At 36.1% G+C, this 21,594-nt stretch overlaps 1 pseudogene; it reads right to left on the bottom strand.

The window, feature by feature from the left end:
• Positions 1–1,141: 1,141 nt before the first annotated feature.
• LOC112604517 overlaps positions 1,142–21,594 on the bottom strand; it is a 44,183-nt pseudogene continuing 23,730 nt past the window's right edge.

Consider the following 21,594-nt stretch of genomic DNA (forward strand, 5'->3'; position numbering starts at 1 on the left):
TATTTGTCATCAGTTCTTTAATTTTCAGCTTATAGCTTTTTTTAACCCCCTTAAATTCATTCCTAAGTGGTTTTATTGCTTTCGATGCTTTGTAAATGGGATTTCTAAAATTCTTTTTCAGATAGTTCTTTGTTAGTACATAAGGGCATGAATTTTTCCAGTTGATTTTGTATCCTGTAAATTTACTTAATTTGTTTATTAGTATAATAGTGTTTTGGTGACATCTAAAGTTTTCTGTATATAAAATTATGTCATCTGCAAACAGAAAATTTTATTTATTTATAATTTAGATGCCTTTTATTTCTTTCTTGCCTCATTGTTCTGACTTGTATTTCAAGTACTATATTGAATAAATATGGTAAAAGTGGGCATCCTTGCCTTATTCCTGATCTTAAAAAAGACTTTGGCTTTTAGTTGTTGAGTATGATGTTAGCTGTGGGGTTTTCATACATGACTTTCATTAGGTTGAGCTACATTCCATCTGTATCTAATTTGTTGCAAGTTTTTTAAAATCTTGAAAAAATGTTGAATTTTGCCAAATGCTTTTTCTGTTTCCATTAAGATAATCTTAATAGATTAAGGAAATTATTTTTAATCTTAAAATATTATCTTTTTCATTTTATTAATGTGGTATATCATATTTGATTGACATGTATTGAATCATCCTTGTCTTCTAGGCATAAATCCCACTTGATTATATTGTACAATTCTCTTTATGTGTGGCTGAATTCAATTTGCTAGTATTTTTTTTGAGGATTTTTGCATCTATGATCAGGGATATTGGCCTGTAATTCAATTTTCTTGTGGTGTCCTTGTTGGACTTTGGTATCAGGGAAACATTGACCTTGTAAAAATAATTGGGAATTTTCCCTCTTTTTCAGTCTTTTTGAGAAGTTTGAGAAGAATTGGTGCTAATTATTCTTTTTTTTTTTTTTGGAGTGCAAATACCTTTTATGCTATAGGTTTTAATTGAAAAGATCTGTGAACTAAAGGGTGTATTTTCCAAGGGCATGCTGGAAACAGAAAATGAAATGATAGAAACTTCCCATGTTTCTATCCTTCCTCTGGCATTTTCATATCCTATTTGTTTCCTGAAACATCCCATTAAGACTCTTGTGATTAAAAAGACAAAAGCAAGTATTTACAAAAGTCCATCAGGTTCCTCAGTAAAGCTGAAGTCACACACTAGAGACAGGTGGTCTGAAGGATAATTGAAGGAAGGTAGCCTGTTGGGTCCAATCTGTTCTTCAGTGAGCAGATCGAGAGCTGACCTTACATTCAGAGCATGTTTAGAATACCAGATGTAATCCAGGGTGTGCCTGCACTCCCCTGAGGTCCGGATCTTCCAGGTAGTGTATGGGGGTTCTGACTGCCCATCAGCACTCAGCAGCTTGTAGGCACTGTTCAGGTTGAGGCTGGAGGAAGCAAAGTGTTTGTAGACCTCTTCTGTTGGCTCTGTGTTGAAGTCCCCACACACAATAAGGGGAATCTTGTGTCCTTGGGTGATATTTTACAGGTTCTGAAGGAAGTCACAGCGTTGAGCTGATCGAAACCGCTCCCAGCCAGTGCCTGCTTTTAGATGGGTAACAGCGATGCAGAACTGTCGGCCTGACTCCTTGCACTCCAGGGTCTGTGCAATGGCCACCTGGTTGGTTTTCAATGTCATGGCTGTTAGCCTAATATTGGCACCGTTGTCTAGCTTGAATCGGTTTTGAAGAAAAAATAAGGCACAGCCATCTGGTCCATTGTTGTTGTATTCTACATCTAGACAAGGTGACCAGGGTTTCGGGAAAATGTGCTTCGATAGCCTAGTCTACTGAGGAGTGGTTGGAAGGTGTCAAAATAGTGGTTCACCTCTTGGAGGCACAATATATCAGGCTGGTAGGCCAGGATTTCTTCTAGGATGAGACATTTCCTTTCTTCCCATTTGAGTGCTTCAACAGGGCATTGTACAAAGTTGTCTTTGCCTTCTCCAAGAGCTTGGGCGAGGATGTTCCACTGCATAAACCTGATAGGCGGGCGGGTGGGTGCCAGGGCAATCTGTCCTCAGATCCATAAAATCCCTCTGGAACCGGGGAGGTCGGGTGTGCAGGATGGCCCTGCATTCCTCAAGAAGCTCTTTAGGATCAGTGGGCTCCAGATGTTCTGGGTCAGGTGACACCAAATACTCTGGGTGCTGGGAGGCAGCGCTGCTGTTCAGTGTCTTGGTGAGAGCACTATAGACTCTGCTTGTACTGGTTCCCATGGAACACGCTGTTCGAGAACACGACCTGGCAGTGCCAGAGGCTGCTGAGACCGCCCTAATTATTCTTTAAATGTGTAATTTGCCAGTGAAGTCATCAAGTCCTGGGCTTTTCTTTGTTGTGAAGTTTTTACTTTTTGATTCAATCTCCTTACTATTGTTTCATTCACATTGACTATTTGTAATTTTGACTTAGTAAGTTGCATGTTTCTATTAATATGAATGTATTCGTTTCTTCTTGGTCAATTGGTTGATATATAATTGTTCCTTGTGTCTTATGATCTCTTGCATTTCTGTTCTGTCAATTGTAAAGTCTTTCATTTATAATTTTTAGTGTTTTCTTAGTCTAACTAAAAGTTTATCAATTGTATCTTTTCAAAAAAAAAAGGCCTTAGTTTCCTTGATGTTTTCTATTGTTTTTCTAGTCTTTTTTTTTTTTTAATTTCTGCTCTGATCTTTATTATTGTGTTTATTCTTCTGAATTTTGCTTAATTTGTTTTCTTCTCTAGTTTTTTATTGTATAAAATTAGGTTGCTTGAGATCATTCTTTTTTCTTAATTTAGGCATTTGTTACTATATACTTCTCTCAGAGCTGCTTTTGCTGCATCCAATACATTTTGATATGTCATATTTTTATATGTCTTAACATTTTATTTTTCTTAATTTCTTATTTGACCCTCTGGTTGTTCAGAAGTGTATCATTTAATTTCCACCTATTTGAGAATTTTCCAATTTTCCTCTTACTAATTTCTAGTTTAATACCATTGTGGTCAGAAACTATTTTCAATATTATTTTAATTTTCTTAAATGTGTTAAGACTTGTTTATTGACCTCACATATGATGTATCCTGGAGTACGTTCTGTGTGCACTTTGATTTTGTAGTTTTTTTTTTTTATTATTTAGAGATATATATTTTTTTGTTTTTCCTTTCAGTTTTTCACGGTGTGCACTTGAAAAGAATGTGTATTCTGCTGCTGTTGAAGAGAACATTCTGTATATATCCAGAAGGTCCATTTGGTCTAGACTGTTTAAATCTGCTGTTCCTTTACCGATTTTCTCCCTGAATAATCTATCCACTGTTTAAAGTGGGAGTACTGAAGTTCTCTACTATTATTGTATTGCTATTTATTGTTCCCTTCAGTTCTGTTAATATTTGCTTTATGTATTTAGTTGCTCTGATAAGTTTAATATTTTAGGTTTGTTGGTACATGTGAAGGTTTGTTGTACATGTTATCACATCACCCAAGTATTAAGCCCAGTACTCAATAGTTATCTGTTCTGTTCCTCTCCCTCTTCCCACCCTCCTACTGCAAGTAGACCCCAGTGTCTGTTTCCTTCTTTGTGTTTGTAAGTTCTTATTTAGCTTCCACTTGTAAGTCATAATATGTAGTATCTGGTTTCCTGTTCCTGTGTTAGTTTGCTAGGGATGATAGTCTGCAGCTCAATTTGCATTCCTGCAAAGACACGATCTTGTTCTTTTTTATGATTGCATAATACTTCATGGGATATATGAACCACATTTTCTTTATCCAATTTGTCATTGATGGACATTTAGGTTCATTCCATGTCTTTGCTATTGTAAACAGTGCTGCAGTGAACATTTGCGTGCATGTGTCTTTATGGTAGAATGGCTTATATTCCTTTGGGTATATACCCAGTAATGGGATTGCTGGGTCAAATGGTAGTCCTGCTTATAGCTCTTTAAGAAATTACCCTACTGCTTTCCACAAATGGTGGAACTAATTTACACTCCCACCAACAGTGGATATGGGTTTCTTTTTTTAATGGTCATTCTGACTGGTGTGAGGTGGTAACTGATTGTGGTTTTGATTTCTATTTCTCTAATGATCTGTGATATTGAACTTTTTTGAGAAGTATCTGTTCATATCCTTTGCCCACTTTTGTTTTTCTCCTGTAAATTTAAGTTCCCTATAGATGCTGAATATTAGACCTTTCTCAGATGCATTGTTTCTTAGTAATTTTTCCCATTCTACAGGTTGTCTATTTACTCTGTTAAGAGCTGCCCAGCAAAAGAAATTATCAAGTTTAATTAGATTCCATTTGTCAATTTTGCTTTTGTTGTGATTGCTTTCGGTTTCTTTGTCATGAAATCTTTGCCCATTCCTATATCCAGGATGGTATTGCCTAGGCTGTCTTCCAGGGTTTTTATAGTTTTGGGTTTCACATGTAAGTCTTTAATCCATCTTGAGTTGATTTTTGCATATTGTGTAAGGAAAGAGTCCAGCTTCAATCTTCTGTGTATAGCTAGGCAGTTGTCTCAGTACCATTTATTGAATAAGGAGTCTTTTCTCCATTGCTTGTTTTTAGCAGCTTTGGCAAAGATCAGATTGTTGTAGATGTGTGGCTTTATTGCTGAGCTCTCTATTCTGTTCCATTGGTCTATGTATCTGTTTTTGTACCAATATCATGCTGTTTTGGTCACTGTAGCCTCGTAGTATAAAGTTGGGTAATGTGATTCCTACAGCTTTGTTCTTTTTGCTTAGGATTGCCTTGGCTATTCAGGCTCTTTTTGTTTTGTTTTTTGTTTGTTTGTTTGTTTCCATATAAATTTTAAAATTTTTCAAGTTCTGTGAAAAATATCATTGATAGTTTGAAAGGCATAGTGTTGAATCTGTACATTTCTTTGGGCAAAATAGCCATTTTAATGATATTGATTCTTCCAAGGAATACAGGGAGGTGAAAGATCTCTATAATGAGAATTACAAAACATTGCTCAAAAAAATCAGAGAAGATACAAACAAATGATATTTTTGTATCTAAACAAAGTTTTTTAAATGACCGTTTTGTCTATAATGTGCATAATGGGTTGGGAAAATACTGGTTCTAAGCCATTAGAATAGTCCCTGGAAACAGTGATAGTGGTTGGTTAAGTATACTGATAATGGGGATAGAAAGAAAGACATTTGAAGATATTTAGTGAAATATCGAATACATTCTAAACCTAAATTCTACGTAGAATGTAAGGAGGAGAAAGGCATCAGGAAGGACTTCAGTTTTTGTGGGATCATAGCAAGGGAATGGAAAATGAGTAAATTCGATGGATGGATCTAATTAATGGTAAATTATGTGGATGGAGGTTTATTTCTATGAGCTGAAGATCTGAGAAAAGCCTAGTGCTGCTGTAGCTCAAAATGTATTTTGGAGATTATAAAGAAAGAAAGATGACTATGTGACTAACTTTGAAAGTGTTCCATGTCAGCTGAGAAAGCATACAGCACATTTATTGGGGGAAAAAAGCAAAATTACAGTAAAATATGTCATTATTGAAAAGGTAATAAATTCTTACTACTTATGTAAATGTTCATATATAAGAAATGAAAGGAAAATGAGACCACCTTGTATTTGGATGATCAGAAAATTGTAGCTGGAAGAGGAAAAGCCTTGGTCAGACCAGGATTTCAGAAATAAGTATAGAATATAGTGAAAGAGCAATTTTGTTATGAAAACACAAACATCAGATTCTGCAGAGTCAATGAGTTGATTAATGTGTATGAAGATTTTAGACTGAGAATTAATGGAAGATAAAGTTGGAAAGATGTTTTAAGACCTGATAGTGAAGTGTCAGTATACCAGACAAAAGGCAAGATTTTGTCCATGAAGAAAGGGTGGGTCATTGAAAAATGGGGGGGGGGTCTAATAAGAATTACGTATCAGTCAATCCAGAAGACTATATATGCAGTGATGTTAAATCAATCCACATTCTGAGCCGCATCATGCCTACTGATGAAAAACGTATGCCTTCTGGAAATAAGGATAAATGAGTCAATATATGTAGCTCACTAAAATTTTGCCTCACTAATATGGTTTGGCTGTGTCCCCATTCAAATCTCAACTTGAATTTTATCTCCCAGAATTCTCACATGTTGTAGGAGTGACCCAGGGGAAGGTAACTGAATCATGGGGGCTGGTTTTTCCTGTCGTACTCTCGTGATAGTAAATATGTCTGATGAGATGATGGGTTTTATCAGGGGTTTAAACCACTTTTGCTTCCTGCTCATTTTCTCTTGCCGCTGCCAAGTAAGAAGTGTCTTTTGCCTCCCACCATGATTCTGAGGCCTCCCCAGCCAGGTGGAACTGTAAGTCCAGTTAGACCTCTTTTTGTTCCCAGTTTTGGGTGTGTCTTTTTCAGCAGCATGAAAATAGAATAATATACTCAGCATCCCAGGATCTACTTCAGATAGCAGTTGAATTAAGCATAGTGTACATTGACTTCTACATTGACATCATAGCATTGATTGTTCCACAAAACTTCACAAATTCTCCTGGATCTATCGTTGACCAAGACATACAGCAATAGTATTTGCTTCTTCTACCTCTCATGTGTGTGGTTATTTATGGCATGCTCACTGCTGGTGAAAGAAGCCTCTTCTTGACAATCACCTGTTTTATCAAAGTCCTCTGGCTCTATTAGCTGGGGACTCACAACTCAACCATATAGCAGTAAACTCTACCTATATTTCACTTCTAAATACTGCTTTCTTAGATTTCTAGAAACACTCAGGCTTGATCTCACCTATATTTCTACTCTAGAGAATTAAAACAAGAACAAAGTCTTTAGGAAAATTTTTTAAAGGAAGATTTACTTCTTATAGTAAAAATGTAACAGTGCAGTAAACCTGGTGTCTAAAAGGGTTTCTTCGCTAAATCATCGAATACATTTTTAAATGCAGTGTCTACTATTCCATAAAGATTCAAATGCATTATGTGCAGAATGTTTATTAGATTTTCACTAGCAAAATATGGAAAATTTTGGCAGCAGAGTTTATTTTTATTATTGTACTTATGTTTTGTTTTTTTTTTTAAAAATAATAACACCAATGTATAGGTCAGTAAGAATGTCCACATTTGTGGAAGTTTTATCTTTAGATCTTTCCACAAATGAGACTTTAGACATGTCAGCATCTCAGTCAGGGCCAAGATTAGGGTGATTCAAGTGAGGACAAGGTACTACATTAAAATATTATTTATCTCGATCTCAGTTTTCCACACCTCCTTTTAATTTGATGCCTCAGGCAAGTAACTAAATTGACTGTAGTCCGAAACAAGGAGTTTAAGAAAATGGCTTTTTAAGTTTGTCTATGACAACCTCTCATACCTGGTGATTCTCTTTAGCAATTAGTGCCAGAAATCCCACTCTACATTCAGTCATAATGCTTCTTCAGGACCGCACTGTCCTCTGGTCTGAGAGTAGCACCTCCAAGCCAGCATTTAGAAAATCAGCCTTGAATCTTGGAATAAAATTACCTAGTTTTCTAGTATCTGGTTTTGTGTGGTTGAGTGAATTTATACAGTGTTCATTAGTAATGTCACTGCTTAGAATGAGAAATATAAAACAATGGTTAACAAAGTTTAATGTACATATTAATCACTTGGGGATTTGGTTAAAATACAGATTCTGAGTATGTAAGTTTGGTGTGTGATATGGTTTAGATATTTGTGTCCTCCAAATCTCATGTTGAAATGTGATTTCAAATGCTAGAAGTGGGGCCTGATTGGAGGTCATTGGAACATAACGCCATCCCCTTGGTGATAAGTGAGTTCTTGCTGAGTTAGTTCACATGAGATCTCATTGTTTAAAATAATATAGCACCTCCCCCCACCCCCTTGGTCTGGCTCTTGCCATGTGACTCACCTGCACCCATTCACCTTCTGCCACAAATGAAATCTTGCCAACCAGAAGCAGGTGATTGGTGCCTTGCTTCCTGTACAGCCTGAAGAACCATGAGCCAATCAAACTCTTTTCTTTATAAATTAGCCAGTCTCAGGTGTTTCTTTATAGTGATTCAAGAACACACTAACACAGTGTAGGATTTAAATATGTTTCTATATATCTAACAAACTCCCATGTAGTGATGTCCCTCCATGGCTCATGCTTTGTGTAGCAAATCCCCCAAATCTGAAAGTTTTAGAGATATCCAAAGGTTTTGATTTTTTTCAAGTTACTGTATCCCAGGCAGCATCTTTTTCTTTGAAAACTCAAAATGCTGATGGATAGGGGACACATGATATTGAAAACAGACTACAGAATTACAGTGGATTTTGGCTACAACTGAACAATTCCCATACATGAAAAGTATGATCATCTCCATTAAAATATTTGTCTACCCTAACTCGTGTCTGCACCATGATAAATAATCCTTCCAACAACTAAGAGTGGCCAACCTATCATTAAAAATCGCCATGGCACACGTTTGCCTATGTAACAAACCTGCACATGTACCTTGGAACTTAAAATAAGAAAAAACCTTTGGCAAAGGTGATCTCTGCCTGTGGTACTTGTACTCTAGAGAATAATCCCTAGCAGTACTGGAAACTGAAGGTATCCTTATGGCGTCAAAACCCTGTATCACACTCACTGACAATAAAATTGCCCACTCCTAATGAAGCAAAACTAAAAATTCTATTCACATAGGAGCTTATTTTGCACAGTCAACAATTTGAATTTTGTTCTCAATGTATGGTAAGCAAAAAGAACCAGCAACTAAACAACATAGCAAAGAAATGTGATAGAGCCAAATCTATCTCACTTTTTTTTTTTTGATGTAGCCTTATAACTGCAATTGGAAACAATCTGGCAGGAAAGAAAATACGCAGCCTGAGAGACTGTGCACACTTCTCTAGTCAAACAAGTTATACATGTGGTCCTTACTGTAATATTCACACCATACTGTAATATTCCTCTACCAAAAAGTGAGTTGAAAGACTATCAAAAGATGATCAAAGAGCTACTAACACTAATGTTTATCCTCTGGTAACCATAAAAATAAGATTTGGTTTGATTAAAAAATATATTTACTCCTTAAGACACAGAATGTCTTGGTGGCATTGGTGGTTGCCTCACAAAGGTAGTTTATTCATCTCCTTCTTGGCCTCTTAATTATCCCAGCTGCTTTAACTATAATCTTTAATAAAGAAACTTGCTTCTCTATGGGCTTCGATACTCTCTCATCTCTATCTGCTTTCCTTGGTTTACATCATGGTCCTGGAAAGTACTTTCTGGATCCATGTCTTTCGTGACGTTTCATCACGCTTAGTATCTTGTCAAGGAAGAACAAATCAGCTAGACGACACAAATATACTATCTTACATTTCTGGAGATTAGAAGTTCTATGTGGTTCTTACAGGACTAAAATCAGTGCTTCGTTTTTACTGGAGGTTCCAGGAGAGAATCTGTTTTCTTGTTTTTTTTTCTAGTTTCTACAGGTTACCTACATTCCTAGGCTTGTACCTCCTTCTTCCATTTTCAGAGAGGATCATGTCAACTTCTGCATTTTTCGTATTTCCCTTCCGATTTTAACCCCCATTTTCTTTTTATAAATCCCCTTCTGACTGCATTGAGACTACCTGGACAATCCAGGATAATCTCCCCATCTCCAGAAACTTGACTTCATCACATCCACAGTCTTTTACCCTGCAAGGTAACATATTTGCAGGTTCTAAGGATTTGAACACTGACAGCTTTAGGGGGCTAGAAATTTGTCTACTACAGTACCTTATCTGCTTCCCAAATAAACACAAATAATAGTTTTGACAAATGCTTTGCCCCTTCAAAACATGGAGAGCATTATTCCAGCCTCAAAAATCAGTTTCCTTTTTTAGTTCTTTACTCTGGGACTCAGGCTGATGGAGCACCTGCTATCTGGAGTATTACCAAGAGACTTGCAGAAAAAAATAGAGCTCTGGGTGATTTTATACTGAAAAATAAAGGTCCCATAAGTGACACACATTACTCCTGCTCACAAATTATTAACCATGACCAGTCTTATGGAGCTACACTATCACAAGAGTGCTAGAAAGTATAATCTTGGCCGGGCGCGGTGGCTCAAGCCTGTAATCCCAGCACTTTGGGAGGCCGAGACGGGCGGATCACGAGGTCAGGAGATCGAGACCATCCTGGCTAACATGGTGAAACCCCGTCTCTACTAAAAAAATACAAAAAACTAGCCGGGCGCGGTGGCGGGCGCCTGTAGTCCCAACTACTCGGGAGGCTGAGGCAGGAGAATGGCGTGAACCCGGGAGGCGGAGCTTGCAGTGAGCTGAGATCCGGCCACTGCACTCCAGCCTGGGCGGCAGAGCGAGACTCCATCTCAAAAAAAAAAAAAAAAAAAAAAAAGTATAATCTCAACATGTATCCAGAAAAGAGAAACAAAAATAGATATTAAATATCACCATTAATCACCCCAGGAAGTGATACCCTATAGGTACCTTTCATTCTCAATGCAATTATTAACTTCTTAATAAGTGATTTCTCTTAATTTATTAAAATTTTACAGGCCATAAGCTCTGGAAAACTGGCATAGGTACATGTACTGGAAAATGTAAACGAAGTATTTCTTAGTCTACTCTTGTATTATGGAGTCTATGTTCTTCAGGAATGAAAAGCACAAATTGGATTAGACTAAATATTGGCTTCAAAGAAAGTCATTTTCCTTAGGGTAACTGCTCTAAGGTCTATCAGTTGAAATTTAGGGCCAATAATGTGTTAATCTTATATGCCTTTAAATATTTAGACTTTTTAAACAGCATGGAATATGCGATTTATTCAACTTGACCGGTGCTGAAATGGAAAAACAACTTGAAGGAACCTTAACTCTGAGTATCTGAGTAAGACTAGACTATACTAGACTATATTGATTAATGTGTCATATAATATATATTGAACTATTTTGTACTTTAGATTTCACCTTCCAAGATAAATTTGATATTTTTTACTTTTATAAATTTTACATAATTTCTCCTTTGATTTTGATAAAATTAGAAAGTCCATGCGCAACTAAAGGGCATATCTCTATAATTGACATTGTAGCTTGGGATTATTTCTGCCACTTAATGTATATAAGATTACATAATATACATTAACTTAGACAAGATGGATAAAAAATGAGTAAAGATGGGAAGATAACCTAATATAAAGTGAGATCTTAGAGTTATCTTAAATAATTTACTCATATAAGTTATTTTATTAGTCTTTTGGAACTTTTTAGCCCTCAAACCAAACTGCTAACCCATGATTCCCAGAAGGTTCAGGAAAAGCAGTGGGTGAAATTGGAGACATTAACTCATTAAGGTGGAACTAGTCTCTAAAATTGATGACGTCCTCCTATACAGGGGAAGATCTATCCCTGTTTGATTAAAAAAAAAAAAAATGGAGGGCATTTGGATAAGTGTTTATCCTTAATTTCTTATTTTCCCTAGAAGAGACTTTTTACTTGTGGGGAGTCTATATCATCTGCATTCTGTGCCATTGAAGATAAAAGAGAGGCTGGGAATGATTCAAGCTTTGCAGCATCTTATATGAACTAATTTTTAAGTCACAGACTTTTGAATTCTTTTTTCTGCTTGTCTTTCTAGTAAATTGGGACAAAAAAGTGTTTTCTTTGTATTTGCCTAAATGTATTTTTTCAGATATCTGAAAAAACTCCTGATCTAATATTTTCAAGAGTTTTCTTCAAGCATATATCTGTCTTTGTTAAATCTTATCTGTCTTCATAGAAAGTTTTTATATCTGCTGTCAGATTTTATTCACCAACTTTTCATTCATAGAGATGCTGAGAGCAAAGACAATAGTAAGGAAGAAACAGGAGCCCTTCTTGTTGAGTCTCTACCTGAAACTCCTTACCCTGACTATATTTCTAGAAGGCTTATGTCACCTAAGTTCTTAAAAAAGAAAAACTTAAGTGCCAGAAGACTACTAAAATAACAGTATTTTTAAGAAACCTACTAAGCAAAATTTCAATTCCTTCTTAAATCTTTTGATTATAATTGCAGGCAAAGGTGCTATCCTCAGCATGAATTTCTGTCTTCCTTACGATTATTTTCAAAATGTTCAGTTCATTACCAAATCATAAGAAAATGTTTTCTTTTCCCCATTTCTCATTTCTAATATATGCCATCTATTTGATAGATAGAAACAGACTCCTAAGCCTTCCTTCTATCCCACTCTACCTCCTGCCTTGCCTATTATAGAGTTGAACTCAACTAGATCATTTAATTTCCAATGAAATAAATTTTAAAAGAGACAGTTATTATTTATATATAGTTAGAAATAATGGGGCTTACTCAGTACAAAGCAAATGCTTCATAAATAACTACTTATTACAGGGTAGTGGTAATGTTGGCACTGCTAAGACCCTGATAGTTTCTTGTGAGAGGGTGTTCTGTGCACCAAAGAATGATTAGCAGCCTACCTTCCCTTCTACCCGCTAAATGCTAGTAGGACTGACACAGTTGTGGTAATGAAAAATGTCTGTAGACATTGCCAAGTATTCCCAGAGAAGAGGGAGGAAAATCATCCCTGATTGAGATCTAGTGATGCAATAGGTTTTGTGTCTTTCCCATTCTACTAAGCAACTCAGATTCTTAAAAAATCTTATATTCTTTTGACCTCATTTGTAAATAAAACCACTCTTAGCATTATACCTCTGCACCAATGCATCAAATTGAAATGTAACTAGCAAGTCTTAGAGCATATGGGGAGGAGGCAGAGCTTTAATTGAGTGCTTGCATATGGATGAAAAAAATTAATTAAAGTTTCAGTAGTGTGTCATTAAAATCTCTGTGACATGTTAAATCACTGAGACTGCTCCTAAGGAATGTGAAGGTAAGGTGTCTTTGCTAATTCTTTGGCATATAATACCACGCTTGGAGACTCACTTTGCTCCTTCCTCTGTTTCAGATTGTTTTCCTGGAGCTCATTAAAGAATCTTCTGAATGCCTTCGTAAACATTATTTGGAGCATTTTATTTTTTTAATCAATTCATCCTGTTTTCCTCGGACTCTCTCATGCTCAGCACCATATTAAGTTCTGGCTGCCCTCTAATTTCCTCATCAATTTCTTATAGATTTATCATATCTACAATTTGTGAAGCTAAAATTCCAGAGGAAAAAAAAGGCATTGAACCAGTTCAGAAAATCTGCAGCCATCTTTGGAGAGCAGAATCTAAGAAACTAATGCAGAAAAGCTTCAGGTGCATCTGCTATTGGATAGATACTTCAGATAGATGTGTTTTACAAAGCCAAAGTCAATAACTGGAAACCAGAGTATTAACACCATTGATCAAACCTTAATAATTTAAGAATTATGGGGATTAAACTCATATTGATGTCACTCTTTTATGACTATTGATCATAAAGTGAGGAGGTTGAAAAGACTCAAATTGTAGAAAACAGACTTAAACAATTTATAATAAATCTAAATGTTGAGAATTGACTATTTACTAGATACTATTATTGAGTTACATGTATTAAATTTTTTCAAGAATCCTAGAAAGTAATTCTTATTTCTCAGATACAGATGACAAAAATTGAGGCAAGGAAATATTAAGTAGATTATACAAGAGCAAATGGTAAGAAGAATATTCAAATGTAGCCAACCCAACTTCTGAGTCAGTGCTCTAAGATAGAATGGGGCTGATGTTAATATCCTTGTCTTCTGAGACTTTATTATCCCATAATTAGGGAGATATTTTCAACACACAGTTTAAATATTTAAGTCTTAAGCCAGAATCTTGTAAGGTTAATGTTAATTTCTTATGATAAGTCAGTGAATTTTCTGGCAGGAAGTGAAAGACAGGCTAGAGAAGAGACAAGTTCACCAGAATTTTCAAAGTAAATATTTTCATGTTGTTTTGTTTTCTTGGAATGTGAGAGAAGATGGATATATACTTTAGGATAATAGACATAATAATTTTTTTAAAAACCTTGTTAATGCATTTTACACTTTGTAAAGCACTCAAAGACTTCTCTAACTTACTGTACATGCATGACACCCATTTTAATGAAAAAACTGAGTGAGGTTAAGATCTATGACTTCATCAAGATTGCAACCACTCTGAAATTCTACCAGTGACCTTAATGATGATAGGATTATTATTCAGTGCCCAATTTATGCTCGTAAATTTTTCCTAAAATTGCCTGCCTCTCCAAACACAAATAACCATGCAAACATCCATATGCTCACATCTCCCTATACACACACAGTTCTACTGAATATCTCTCGTTTCTCTTAGATCCTCTGCATACAAGGAGTACATTTGTGTTAGGGCATTATTGCATTGCTATTAATACATATCTGAGACTGGGTAATTTACAAAGAAAAGAGGTTTAATTGGCTCATGGTTCTTCAGGTCTTATAGGAAGCATGGTGCTGGCATCTGCTCTGCTTCTAGGGAGCCTCGGGAAGCTTACAATTTTGGTCGAAGACAAAGGGGAACAGGCACATCACATGCAAGGGCAAGTAAGAGAAAGGGTGGGTGGGGATGTGCCACATGCTTTTAAATGACCAGATCTTATGATAACTCACTATGGAAGACAGCACTTGCTCCCACAACCCAAACACCTCCCACCAGGCCCCACCTCCCACATGAGATTTGGGCAGGGACAAATATCCAAATAATATCAAGATTCATAAGTCTTCAGTTAACAAAAGTGCACTTAGCTACCTAAGGGTTCCTGGGATCCTTTTTGTTTACTCCCACAAAGCCTAGGCTAGGGAATCATTGTGAGTTGATGTTTGGGTAATAGTTTATCATCAATACTCAAAGGCAAACTATGAAAATAATGGACAAAATAATCTGGAAGTATATTCATTGAGAATATGTCTGAAACTTTTGTAGACTTGATATATTTGATCTTCTTTCCCCTCAAGAGCCTTTCTTGCAGGGGCGGGGAGGGAGAAAAGGAAAACCTTGTTATAGTCCATTGAAATGCCATGCAACACTACCACTGCTAACAACAACATGCAGTCTACACCGTTGCTTTTTGAAACAGAGAACTGCAGTTTCTCATCAAGGAATTTCATTCTATAAAGAGTTGCCTGATTAAAGTGAAGGTGATTACATAAGGGCCTGCCCAGGGTGGGTGTTGGGAAAAGGGTGATGAGGAGGTGGAAGACAGCAAAACCTGGAAGTACTATTTTAACAGATATTCACGATTATTCAAAATACAAAAGCTCTCTTCCCTTACTACCAAACCTCTAGTTTCAAATCACTTGTTCGATTCCACTTCTGTTACTAATATGATTACCAGTATCAAATATTATGTTTACTGTAAAAATATTATATTTTAAATAATAATCAGGGTTGGCTTAAAGAGGGCTTAGAAAAGGTAGCCAAAAGTGAGTTAGAACATTTTTCAAATTGAATTTTTTTTTTCTTATTGATGTTAAAAGCCCTCATTTCTCCTGCCTACTCTATATTCCTTAAGCATTGCATATCACATTCTAGAACCAGATGGCTTAAGCAAAATGTTATTAGACTGCTACCTAGCTACTTCCTCTTCTTTGCCCCTAGGATTCTGGGCACAGATGGGTTGCTGCCAGGCATCTGAAAGCTCCAAGGAGGGAAGACTATTCCCATCTACTCTCTCTGTCCTCACAGCTGGAGAGGTGTCACCATGACAGCTGCACTGGTTTTCCAGCATCCTTAAACCATTCCTATTGAGCTCTACACACAAGAAATCTTCCTGTACCTCATAATTAGATGTGTGAAAGTAGTCAGAGAAATATGGTTATTTTATACTTTCAGGGGGCTCTTTCAAATGAATTTCAATAAGACCTTGCATCATGTTTATCAAACATTTTATGCTTTAGCAAAGAGTTTTTAAAAATTAAAATATCACATTGGATAAGTTAAATATAGAGAAATTTTTCAGGCTTATGCAAGAGGCTGAGTCTGAAGTCTGACACCCAGAACCAAGAAAATTCAAGGCTACTTGGGTCCTAGAAAATAGCCAGGGTTTAGGAAACAGAGGAATCATGCTAGGGTTCCAAGAATATCAAGGACTTTATGCTGGATGTGTAAGAATAACAAGGTTTTGAGCCAATCAAACCTAGTGTTGAAGATTGACCACATAATAGATATGATAGTGTGATTTCCACAGGCAATACAAGGAAACACTAGGCCGGGCACGGTGGCTTATGCTTGTAATCCTAGCACTTTGGGAGGCTGAGGCTAGTGGATCACCTGAGGTCAGGAGTTCGAGACCAGCCTGGCCAACACTGAGAAACTCTGTCTTTACTAAAAATACAAAATATTAACCAGGCATGGTGGCGGGCATCTGAAACCCAGCAGCTTGGGAAGCTGAGGCAGGAGAATCGCTTAAACCCCGGAGATGGAGGTTGTGGTGAGTCAAGATCGTGCCATTGCACTCTAGCCTGGGCAACAAGAGCAAAACTCCGTCTAAAAAAAAAAAAAGAAGGAAACACTAATGCCTCTGTCTCACAATGCATACTTGCCCACTTGGGTTAGTACTGTCATATAGGTTAGTGCTCGCCATATATCATTTTCTTGCATTTCCTGGGTTCCAGACATGTCTTGAGGATCAGCCCAGATATGGTGTTAATTTAATTGTACCTAACCAACTTCAGCAGGATCTGGACTACCTGAAGAACTGTGGTAAAATAATAAGTGCACCATTTTTCTGGTCTCTTCTAAAGCTACCATTCTTAAGTGTTACCACAAAGACACTGGTGAAACTTAAGGACAGTAACAGAAAATTCATGATAGGCTGGAGAGCCTTCCTTTTCCCTCTCATTAATTCCATCTCTAATCATTGCATTTTATATTATTTTTCTCCAAAAATAAATGTAGCTTCAACCTTTTCTACCATACATCTTCCCAGGAAGATAGTGCCAATTAATCAAAAATAGAATAAGATATTAAGACAAAATATGTGTGTGTGTGTGAATATATATATCACACATATATATTTAATATATCACACGTTATATATCATATATATTAAATATATAATACATATATTACATATATTATATATGTATACACACACTTTAGTTCTCTGGTTCTCAATGGGGAAAAAAAAACTGTCCTAGAAAGGATTTTATGTGATATTCCATTCTCAATTTCTACCAGCAACTTCCTCTCTAAAATTAAAACATACAGTTGGTGTCGTGGCTTATACCTGTAATCTCAGCACTTTGGGAGGCTGAGGCAGGCAGACCATGAGATCAGGAGTTTGAGACCAACCTGGCCAACATAGTGAAACCTCATCTCTCCTAAAAATACATAAAAATTAGCCGGGTGTGGTGACAGGCACCTTAAATCCCAGCTACTTGGGAGGCTGAGGTAAGGAGAATCACTTAAAACTGGGAGGTGGAGGTTGCAGTGAGCCGAGATTGTGCCACTGCACTCCAGCCCGGGTGACAGTGTGGGATTCTGTCTCAAAAAAATAAATAAATAAATAAATACACAATACAATGTCAGAGCTAAGATTAGGGGGTGTGTGTGTATGTATAAATATATATGTGTATATATATGTATAAATATATATATATATACACACATGATAGCACACAGATGGATTATTGTTAAGTCTTAGCAGTTGTAAAAATACTGACTTGGATTATTTGTTTTTGTTTGGTTTGGTTTACATGAGGGCTCAACTGGGGCCGGAGGATCCACTTCCAAGGTGGCTCCCTTATGAAACGTGTAGCTTTCTGAATGCTGGATAAAGGCCTCAGTTTCTCTTCACATGGAGCTCTCTTAAGAATTCTCATGACATGTTTACAGGCTTTCCCTGAGCCAGTGATCCAAGATACCAAAGAGGAAGCTAGAATGCTTTTTATGATCTAGACTCAGAAGTCACATTGTGTCATTCCACTGTATATCACACAAGGCTATCCCTAATTCATTGTAGAACAGGACTACACAAAAGAGTGAATAAGAGCAGGGAGGAAAATTAAAGACCATCTTGGAGACAGACTGCGTCATGCCTAATATTATGAGGAAAAAAGTATAAAACACCACTTAAATTAGCATTTCATGATCTTTATGATCTTGTCCAAACCTTATCTTTCAATATCGTCTTCTACTCTACCACGTATCTCCTTCAGAGAAAAAAACAATGAGTATTTTGCTATTTTCCATTTACCTCCATGGCATTCTCTCCTCTAAGTCTTTCTTATGCTGCTATGATTTGAATGTTTTTGTCCTCTCTGAAGTTCATGTTGAAATTCAATCCCCAATGAAACAGTATTAGAAAGTGTGAACTTTAGGAGGGTATTTAGCATTGAAGGCTTCACCCTCATGAATTATTATGTTCCCTTATAAAACACCTTGATGGAAATTTCATCCTTTTCTGCCCTCCTCCCTTCTGCCATGTTAAGGGCACAGTGTTTTTCTCCTTCAGGAAAGACAGGGTTCAAGAAACTACCTTGTACGCAGACACTGAAACCTCGCCAGACAACAAAACTGCTGACACCTTGATCTTGGACTTCCCAGCCTCCAGAACTATTTGAGACATAAATTTATGTAGATTTGTAAATTAGCCAGTCTGTGGCCTTCTCTTAAAGCAGCAAAAACAGACTAAGACATATACCCTCCTCTGTAATTAAACTTTCCTGTACATATATCCTCTTTATTCATGCCTACATGCCTCCAGAAACTTTTCTAACTTTTATCTCTTTTTGCATTTTAAATTTTATGTTCTTTTTTGATTTAATATCCTTTTTTGTTTATAGTAAAAGTATTTATGAATATGTTATATTTCATATTGAATTCTGACTATTTTAAGAGATGGGGTTTTCCACTATCACCCAGGCTGGTGTACAGTGGCATAATCATAGCTCACTGAATCCTCAAACTCATGGGCTCAAGCAATCCTCTCACCTCACACTCCCAAGTAGCTGGAACCACAAGTGTGTGCCACCATGCCCAGCTCATAGGTTTATCTTTGTAGAGAAGGGACCTTGCTATGTAGCCCAGGCTGGTCTCAAACTCCTGGTCTTAAGGGATCATCTAGCCTTTGCCTCTCAAAATGTTGGAATTACAGGTGTGAGCCACTACACCTGGCCATGACATTTTAAAATCTGGAATGCATTTTCAGTTCATCTGTTTAATGTTTATAGTAACTAGCATCACTGTATTTAGCATCATCATAGACTTTCAATAAATATTTGCTGAAACAATTGATTTAAACTATCAGAGCAGATCAGATAGGAAAAAAAAATGGTGGTAGACAGCTCATTAAAATTTTACTTCAAAGAAAGATATCTTGCCTTATCCTAGGTTTAAAATAAATCTATAAATAAGAATATTAACAGATTTAATATTTGATTAACTATCTTATACAGACACATAAGCGCATAATCTTTTAATCTAATTCTCACAACAAATCTGAAAAGTATCACATTTCTTTTTCATTATTAATGAATGAATTGATGCTGTAAGAATTAGTAGGTAATAAAGTCCAAATGTGACCCTAAGTCACTTTGGGTCTTACTCTGTTTTCACTGTTTTAAAATAGCATCCCAAGATTGTATCTCATGAAATCTGTGCAAGAAAGCAGAACCTCACATTATTCTCATAATATTCAAATATATCAAACACAATGAGAAACTGATTAATGTTAAGTAATTACAAAATCACATTAGTTTTGACTAAAAGAGGCAGATAATTGATAAAGTTAGGTCAAGCTCTTGCTTCCAGTACATAGAAAGTTTAGAGGTATGTTATAATTTTCAAAACCTGTTACAAAGATTTTACATACACATACTCAAGTATAAATTTACACAAACCTGATACTTCGTCATGATAAACTTCTAGAAAGGAACATATGTCTTAACCTTTACAGTAATAAAATGACCTTTGTAGTCAAGAAACTTGTTTCTCTTTAGCATAGGTATTGTGTAGATTTCATGCCAAGGTAATTTCTAGTCCTTTCTCTGCCAACCAGAATCACTAGTCACTACAACACCATAGCCCAGGCCATATATTTGCATTTTGTTTGCAGATCTATCAGGATCTGATTGTATCGCCCCATTTTCAGAGTTGAAATGTATTATGTGCTTATCCTACTGGCTGAATGCCAGCTTTCCAACATTATTGAAAAAACTGACAAACTGACATTAACAAAGCAATAAGGAGTCAACAGTGGACCCATGGCTTTTATGTCCACCAGAAAGTCAGCCTCTGAAATGCCTTCCTGGCTGCCCTCTGGAAGTGGCTGCACCAACCACTGTGCAGTGGCAAGATGTTTTCTTTTTTTTTTTTTTTTTACAGGATTTTAATAACATTTATTCAAAGTAAATACATTATCTTATATTTTTCTAAATGCAAAGTTGAATTTGGAAAAAAGGCATTTCTGAAGGTATGATTCCTTAATATTATTTGATTTTCTCAAAATAGAAAGGTTTTTTTTTTTTTTTTTTTTTAATTTATTTATTATTATTATACTGTAAGTTGTAGGGTACATGTGCATAACGTGCAGGTTTGTTACATATGTATACTTGTGCCTTGTTGGTGTGGTTTTCTTGCTGATCATGAAGGTCTTTAAAGATCGCTGTCTGCTGCTATAGGTTTATTACCATTGTGAATGTGTCATACTAGTAATAAACCTCCACTTGTTTAAGCAAAAACAGTAGAGATTACTACTTTTGCCTTTGGCAAACTTATAAAAAATGAGTACACATAATGTGGAAAGGAAAAAATAGAGCAAATACTAATTTTGGGAATTAATTCCTAAGCAGTTGGGTGTGACTAATGCAATAAGGTTAAATTGTTGATCAGGCATAACATGGATTATAAAATAATATGAGTATATCCTAAAGTAAAATCTCAAAAAGTATACTTTCTAAAATAAAAATCTAGTTTGTTTGGTGTTAAGTTATATGAAAAACACATTTTAGGGTCAGTTAATTTGGGGGATATTTGCTCTGATAAATGATTCGAAATATATTTTGTGTAGTATTTGTTGCTCTTTTTCCTTTCTGCCATTGTTGCCTGCTCTAGTCAGACTTCTGATATCAGAAACTCATAGGGGAAGTAGGTCAAAATTTCTATTGTCATGAAATCCCCTATGTTCCAAGGGAAAATAAAATAATGATTTATATATATGTATAACTTTTGCCAATTTGTCTCTTTTTTATTCCTAATGACCACAGAAAGATCTCTTTTTTCCATCCATTGAGTAAAATGCCCATCTTTTTAATTTTGCAAGCACCCCATGTCTTAGATGTTGCTAAGAGAACTGCTCAACTTTCTTCAATTTGAGAAGAACAGAGCACATCCCTCCTTCTCTTGGGACACAAGAAAATCCAAAAGGAAATTTAGTCCTACAAATTCCTTTCAAAGTAGCTTTTCTTTTTTTACGTAGGCTTGAGGTATGTCAGGAGAGATGACAGTCAAACCAAGTGCAGCTTTTCTTACTATGTCCCGTAGGATATGTTTGTAGCTCTATTTACAATACTTAGCATATTGATTTTAGCTTTGTAACTTTAACTGACATTCCAAGACAAGAAAAAGAAAATCACACATTTAAAATCCTGTTATTTTAGTTTAAAATAATCCATTCATGTTCTAATATTTTCATTTAC

This window comes from Theropithecus gelada, chromosome 13 (assembly GCF_003255815.1).
Source record: "Theropithecus gelada isolate Dixy chromosome 13, Tgel_1.0, whole genome shotgun sequence".
NCBI lineage: Eukaryota > Metazoa > Chordata > Mammalia > Primates > Cercopithecidae > Theropithecus > Theropithecus gelada.